Source organism: Zophobas morio, unplaced genomic scaffold (genome assembly GCF_036711695.1).
Source record: "Zophobas morio isolate AGI-343-1 ecotype UQ-CSIRO unplaced genomic scaffold, CSIRO_AGI_Zmor_V1 ptg000021l, whole genome shotgun sequence".
NCBI classification, from domain to species: Eukaryota; Metazoa; Arthropoda; class Insecta; order Coleoptera; family Tenebrionidae; genus Zophobas; species Zophobas morio.
This window is the reverse complement of record NW_026972126.1, coordinates 4,494,500-4,502,833: the sequence shown is the minus strand read 5'-3', so window position 1 is coordinate 4,502,833 and position 8,334 is coordinate 4,494,500. Positions and strand designations below refer to the sequence as shown.

The 8,334-nt window shown below is 32.4% G+C and overlaps 1 long non-coding RNA gene across 1 annotated transcript; it reads left to right on the top strand.

Moving 5' to 3' along the window:
• The first annotated feature begins 1,584 nt into the window (after window positions 1–1,584).
• On the top strand, window positions 1,585–1,958 carry LOC135133203 (uncharacterized). Its single transcript, XR_010281154.1, has 2 exons — window positions 1,585–1,657; window positions 1,752–1,958. It is a non-coding gene; the product is annotated as an uncharacterized LOC135133203 (long non-coding RNA).
• The last annotated feature ends 6,376 nt before the right edge of the window (window positions 1,959–8,334 follow it).

Below are 8,334 nucleotides of genomic sequence, written 5' to 3'. Positions count from 1 at the left end.
ATGATCTGCGCGGTTTTTTAATGCTTTATTTCATATTTTAAGTATGGATTTGACAAGAAAAATTGCCATAGTAATATTCTACAATTTTTTTTCTATTATAGCTCGAGTTAAAGGAAGCTTCCATGAGATGAATAGTTTCTCTAAAAATCATGAGAATTATTATTCTTTCTAGTGATATCCAACAAATTACACTTTTAACCAAACAAAATATGTTTTTGTCATGTATTAACCTATAATCATTTCTATTAGTAACTGTGCCAAAATTAAAACTACTTGTCGCTCTAATAAGAGTTATATGATGGTTATTCAGAAATGAAGTTTTGATCGAGTATGTCATTCACATATTCGACAATACTCTACACATTCAGTTTCTAATAATGTTTTTAGGGCCATAAACAGATCATTTAAATAATCCGAGAAAAAAGTAAACTTATATAAAATATTTCAAAAATGATTCTCAAACAGTAAGTTTTTTGTTTAAGTGTTAAGTTACACCCAAGTAGAAGTTAAGGATTACGTTAGATACATTACAGTCTAACGACTATATTATGTACATTGGATTGTATGTAAGTTGAACATCTATAAGTTCATTAAGGAGTCTGTCAACCGTGAAATGAAACTGTTTGTATTTCTACCAAAATAAAACCAAAAAGATATTATTTTGCAACAATTTTTTATTAAATAATAGAAAAAAATGTTACTTCAGGCGATTCTAGTATTGATTTTTTTGATTTAAAATTAAAAAATAAAATACAGTGTTACAAAGTTAGCTTAATCTGGGTAAATTAAAATGCAAATTTCCTAAAATGGGGCAAAGCTTTTAAAAGGCAATTTATCTTAGTGATGGGTACTTATACGAACATTAAAGTGTTAAATAATTTGAATATATGAAGCAATTTTTACAAATAAACTATAAAGTTTAAGTAAAATTTTGAGATAACGTCATCAATTTTTGTTATGGATGAATAGAGAATTCTGGTTAGTGTTTCACAATCTATCTGATATTTTTAAAGTATACCTAAAATTTCACAGCAATCAAAATCAAAATATAACTTTTCCTTTATGATAAAACATTTTTTGTTATGTGTAGTCGTTCAACTTTTAACATAGTCATTCTATAGCCAATCGCCTGGTTTGTTTTTATTGTGTGTTACTGATAAATAACGAGTGCAGAGTATCAATTTACGAAAAAAGTAGATACAAATATGTGCCATTATTTACAAAAACTAAACGTTTAATAAGTTTATTTTAATACAAGACGAAACGATTTTCAAATGAATAATAATTTTCTTAATTTGCACATTCAGAACAACTTAGCCGCTGCGGCCACAGCCATTTGAAAGTTTAGTTTTAAAATCCTCCAGTATAGCATATTTCTTAGTCATAAATCTGTGAAGTTTGAAAATAAATTTGAAAATGACTAGTCGTAGCTGAAATGTCATTTTGAGTGCCCAGGTTAGTTTCAAATAATGACTCATTAACTAGTAAATTTATAGTTTACTGTAAATATTTTAATCTACGTAATTATTATCACTGACACGAGGTCGTTTTCCGTTATCGTTATGGCAAGTTTTTATCTAAACTGCAGTTTTTAGACGTTCGCTTTATTCGTTATTAACAAAAAGCCTGACAAATTCCGCTTCAAATATAAGAAAAAGTAATTATTTTTGTGAAACTAATTTTGTATTTCTTATGATTAAACGAGAACATAGTTTAATTATGTAGGTATTGTAACATCTACTACTTTTCAGGATGCAGAAAAAATAAGACATGGGCTGTAGGATGCAACACGTGCTTTTGTAATACCGATGGATATACTTCATCCTGTGGAATGACGAATTTTACCTGCAAATTCGCACCCCTTTACAAGGTTCATTACAACTAAATCACTGTTTTTAATTATACTTAAAAAAGTATTATAACATGTTATAATTAAAATAAAGTGTTTGCCGGTCTGAGTTGTGATATGTTTCTTTCTACTCTGTTAGTGTGGAAAAAAGTGGAACTGCTTTCAACTGTTTGAATAATTATTAATTATGTACTGAATTATTAATCTTACTTAAGAAAGAATGTGAGGGTCATGGTGTGGTACAGTTTATTGTTTGTTTAAACTTTCACTATCTTTTACTTTGTACTCTAGTTTGCGTTTTTTATTATGTCTGTCTCATTCAGTTTCAGCTTAAAACGAAAGTGAAAGACGTAACTCTGTAATCATTTGAAGAGTATCTTTGTTTTTAGGATTTTATAGGTCTACGAGAAGAAGCAGGTTAATATATACACAGTGTTCCAGTTAAGATTCCGCGGCCGTATATTTTGAGAGTGGATAGAGATATTAAAATTCTGTAAACGCCACTGTTTTTGTTTGAAGGAAAAAAAAAGTGCAACGTACATATTCTGTAACACATTTTGATAGACCATCCAACTGTACTGCAACGATATAGGTACAACACTTAGACGCCTGAAAATGTTACACAATACAGGTGTCCTATTTAAAATACATGCGAATTTGCAAATTTAATCACTCTACATAATATATAAGTTAAAACACTCTTGAATCTTATGACTTGTAACCGATTCCATTAAAAATTTAAAGAAAGCAGAATTACATAGAAGAAAAAACTATATATCCATATAAACATCACGCAGAAGGGAAAAAATAAACACAAGGAAACAAAAAAGAACGGTCGATAAAAGTACGAGACCCAGAATTGAGAGATCGTAAAAAGAATTGGTCATGCATCAAATTTAATTCCAATTTGAGTCATATTTGAGAAACTCATGGGTGCGATATATGTCAAACGAATTGTAGGAATACGAAAACTGTTCTGAAAATGTGAACAACATATTTGTTTACGCATTTTGTAATTCTAAAACATTCAAAACAAATTAATAATGGTAAAACTTGTTTCACATCTGGGACACTGACAGCTTTGAAGTTAATATCACTAATGTGTTGAGAATAAATATAGAAATTGGTGGGGATCATAATTTTTTGTAACAAAATTATTTTATTTTGTGTCATATTTATAAGTAGGAAGGGAACTTTTATAAAGAAATATCCTAAATTTTTAGCTTTATCAGCGTCAGGACATTTCTGTTAATCACACCACATATCAATATAATTTCGACCCCACCTAATTATTATTAAAATTAACTTTGAAAACCTATACGTCCAAAAATTTGTTAAATTACCTTATACAGGGTGCCGCATCCAAGTCTGGATATAGGGAATTAACATGCGAATTGGTTTTTATTTTATAATATCTCCCCAGATCACTTTAAAGCTATTATTGAGTGATGGCTTTGTGGAGGTCGAAGAGGGCTATCTGCCAGTATTTTTTTCAAATCGTTGCATCGCGCTCATTCACTGTAAAAAGGTTTTAAAAATCGTATTTTGAAATTCGCGCCCGATCCGAATTGTCGCGAAGTGTTCCGTCGTACTGTCGAAGTTCGGCAATCGCGTATTTTCATTACCCATGCAAAATTCAAATGTCAAAGTGAAATTAGAAATTATTCTCATCAGAAATCAACGAACAAGTCAAACTGAATTATTTTATCCAGTGTGATGATTATTGTAGGACAAATTAAACGGAATAAATGCACAAATTGATCCATTCATTCGTCATAGTGCGCGACCCCGTCAAACGAGCCATCTCGAACTACAATCAGACCGTATCCAAAAAGCCCAGATGAAGACTTCGAGCAGCTGGTCTTCCTCAAAACCCCATCAAAGCCCATCGGCAGCATTGCGACATTTTCTGGGAGCCCTCAAGCTAGGAATGTACTCGGGCTGCCTCACTCAGTAATTACTGAACGACTCAAATTGAATTATTTTATCCAATATGACGATTATTGTAGGTCAATTTAAACGAAATAAATGCACAAACTGCACAAAATATTTTATTAGGTTATGTTGCTGGTACTGATCGAGTCTTTATTACTAAAATCTCATTAAAATGCCATGTTCTACTGCGATTAGATGAAAAAGCGAGGGCCCGCTTTTCTTATTGTGTGATGATAAGATTTACCATCAAAATAGCTGGCGCTTTTGAAGAGGACCTTTTAATGAACCATTTAGATAACTACAAATAACAAAACTTAACAATTGTTGATGAATGAAGTAATGAAATATTGTACGAATCTGGAGAAGTATTGCACTATTTTCAAGAATTGCTCAAAAAGACGGCTCTCAGCAGCTGTACAGTAAGTAAGCCAATCTTCAAAACTCCTACGCGTGTTGATCAGCATTTTAGTTGAAATCTGAAGACAATATTGCTGGATTGCTTGTTTCAGCGCTTCTCTGTTTGTATAGCTTGTCTGAATGCAGATGGTCGTGAAGAAATCTCCAAAGAAAAAATTCTCAGGGGTTTATATCCGGCGATTGCACAGGCCAATGGGGCGGTGCAAACTTTCCATTCCAACATTGCGGAAAAATACTGGTTCAAATAAACAACATTTATGCGAACTGTATGGCTGGAGATTTGGTCCTGGATGTAAAAGACCTGCTGCAGATGCCGCACCCTTCAAGTCCCAGGAAGTATTTGCTGAGCTAGCATATTATCCTACTTCTGAGCATTCAATCCGGATTCGATGAAAAAAGGTGCAATGACATGATGTCCTAGAAGCCCCAGTCATACACTGACAATTGCACGCCATTGATAACGAAAGTCATGGACCACGTGAGGGTTGTGTAATGCTCAAATTTGATCGTTCTGACGATTATAACTTCCCTTAAGACCAAATGAACGTCAGTAAAACAAATTTTCCTCAAAAACTCTCCATCAGCCTAGATTCTCTCAAGCGTTCCTTCGTAAAACTCTATATGTGAGAAGTAGTCCCCAGGCTTCAATTTTTTGTCATGATGCTTTTTGAAATTCTTCTATCTCATCTGTTTAAGACCCCTAGAAAACGTCGTGCCCACCTGATTTTATGTAATTTTTATCACCTTTGAAAATAAATGTAACTTTATTTTCCGAAATATTATTTTTATTTTTGTTGTTGTTAACACAATAAACAAATAAAACAGTAATACAAAAGTTTCTGAATCCCAAAACACATTCGTAATAGAGAAAAATACTTTAAAATGTTGATGAGTCAATGTTCTACATTTCTCTCTCAAAAATTTCCTGGAATGAAGATGCTTCCTGGAGGCAAAAAATCCATCCCTGCTTAACGAATGTAAAATCAATTGACTTCCAATCTTTAGTGATTCCAAAAAAAAGGGTGAAATTTATCCAAATTACCTACTAATTAAATTAACTGTTGAAGAACATGCAGGCCCCCGCTTTTTCATCTAATCGCAGTAGAACATAGCATAACCTAATAAAATATTTTGTGCAGTTTGTGCATTTATTCCGTTTAAATTGACCTACAATAATCGTCATATTGGATAAAATAATTCAATTTGAGTCGTTCAGTGATTACTGAGTGAAGCAGCCCGAGTACATTCCTAGCTTGAGGGCTCCCAGAAAATGTCGCAATGCTGCCGATGGGCTTTGATGGGGTTTTGAGGAAGACCAGCTGCTCGAAGTCTTGAAGTCTTCATCTTGGGCTTTTTGGATACGGTCTGATTGTAGTTCGAGATGGCTCGTTTGACGGGGTCGCGCACTATGACGAATGAATGGATCAATTTGTGCATTTATTCCGTTTAATTTGTCCTACAATAATCATCACACTGGATAAAATAATTCAGTTTGACTTGTTCGTTGATTTCTGATGAGAATAATTTCTAATTTCACTTTGACATTTGAATTTTGCATGGGTAATGAAAATACGCGATCGCCGAACTTCGACAGTACGACGGAACACTTCGCGACAATTCGGATCGGGCGCGAATTTCAAAATACGATTTTTAAAACCTTTTTACAGTGAATGAGCGCGATGCAACGATTTGAAAAAAATACTGGCCGATAGCCCTCTTCGACCTCCACAAAGCCATCACTCAATAATAGCTTTAAAGTGATCTGGGGAGATATTATAAAATAAAAACCAATTCGCATGTTAATTCCCTATATCCAGACTTGGATGCGGCACCCTGTATTATGTATCACGTCTATTGAGAACAAAATTTGTTTTTTACTAAAAGAATATAACATAAGTAAGATATTGGGGAAAAAGATTAAAATCATGAACTTCTACACTACATATGCATATTTCCGTCCAAGAATAAAAGAAATTTAAATGTAACTTTTATCAAATTTGTTAATTTAAAAAAAACTAAAACTAAGAGCAAATGTTTCATTAAAATAAATAAATGCAGCAAAAATATTTAATTTGTAAACAATTTTGTCGACATATATTATTTGAAGGACTAGTACTCGATAAGATAACCTCTTGTTTATAAATATATATATATTCAATTTATTTTAAAAATATTGCTTAATATGAAGATTAAATTTGTGTCCATGACACTTATAATAATTAACGATATGAATTTTGCAACAAATTAAAAAACAATAACCAATATTGAGGTTTTATGCTCATTATTTCAATATCAATCGATTAAACTTTATATTATATTATACTACGTATATATAAAAAAGATATGTACGCATTTTATGATGCGTAAACTAAGTACTTACACAAATAGTTATTTTTGTTACAAGTACCTAAAGCATAGTTTTTTGGGACGAATTTTGCTGTTTTTAATTTTACATAGCAAATGAGTCCCAAAAACGTTTTACGTACGTGTTACAAGCAACATTTTTTTGTTAAAGCTCCCAAAAACACGTCAACGAATCTCTTAATACGACTAATGTGACCAAAGCAAATATTTCTCAAAAATACATAGTAGGCTGCCACCATAGATCATCCGTGATGATCATCAATAGTTGCCATGGTAAGTTTTTGAGTCTCATTTTTCAGGATATCAAGACAACTTTGTAATAGTGGTTTGTATAACGAGTAAATATTTATTTACAAAATTTTTTATTATAAGTAAATTAAAGTAAAGTTAGCTAAATAACAGCGTGAAACATGGAAAATATTATTCATAATCGGTATTTGTGGCCTCGATTGTCGGAAGAACTGCGTGTCCCCAAGAATCTAGTAAAAGAAATATGCTAGCGCAAGAGATATACGGTTTTTCGACTTTGACTCCTTCAAAAGCCTTATTAAAATAACGCACATATTAAAGAAAAACAAACATATTTTTACTGTCGTTTGCCAAGTTTATAAGGGACATCAATTTTTTGTTTTATTGTAACAATTATTAACTTTTAATTAATTAGGACACAGTTAAAATGTCCTTAGAACTGTTGCCATCCGTTGTTGCCATCAGTTCGGTTTTTCAAGTTGTTTTTCATTTTAGAAATTTGAACATAGTCATTTTCTAATGCATTATTATATACAGTATTTTAATGAAAAAATGAAGTCAGATATTTTTACTTCCCGAGCGTAAGCAAAGGAAGTATTGTAATCGAGTCCGTCGGCCGACTCTCTACTTTTACGTTTTCTCGATCTTTCATGACCCCTAGAAGACGAAGAAATAGGTCTCCCATTTCCGTCTGTCTGTCCGTCTGTCCGTCTGTCCGTCCGTCTGTCCGTCCGTCTGTCCGTCCGTCTGTCCGTCCGTCTGTCCGTCTGTCCGTCTGTCCGTCTGCCGTCCCGGATTTTTATTAGACAGATAATCTCCGAAAGTACTCGACCGATTGTTGTGAAATTTTGTACTTATATTAAGAATATCATGTAGATGGTAAAACGCTAACCAAAATTTGTCTAATCATCCCCACCACTAATACGATGACGTCACTTCAAAATTGTACATAGTAAATGGGTTTTCAATTGTATAAAATAACATAGTCCTACACATGTAGTTTACAACTCTGAATCGACTTTTCACCTGAAACGTCCAGATTTTTGGAAAAAAAATCAAAATTATAAAACAACATTTTGAAATTTAATTTTTAATCTGCTAACCAGAATGCTTTGAAATGTTGCAGATGTTTTAAGGCTATAAAGAGCATCATAAATCTTTAGTCAAAAAATATTTGCTTATCCCCTCCAAAAAATTGATGACGTCAGCTCGAAAGTTTGCCGAATAAATCCTATCTAAACTGTAAAAATATGATGAGTCTGTACTTGTAATTTATCACTCCATTCATATTTTTTGGATTTGCATATACAGGCTGACTCAAAAAAATTAATGAATGCGTAAATATATTTTATTGATTTAATCAGGAGCTACAAAACCGAATGCTCTGAAATCTTGCAGATGTTTTAAGGTCATAAAGAGCATAATAAATGTTTAGTCAAAATATATTTACTTATCCCCTCCAAAAACTTGATGACGTCAGCTCGAAAGTTTGCCGAATAAATCATATCTAAAATGTACAA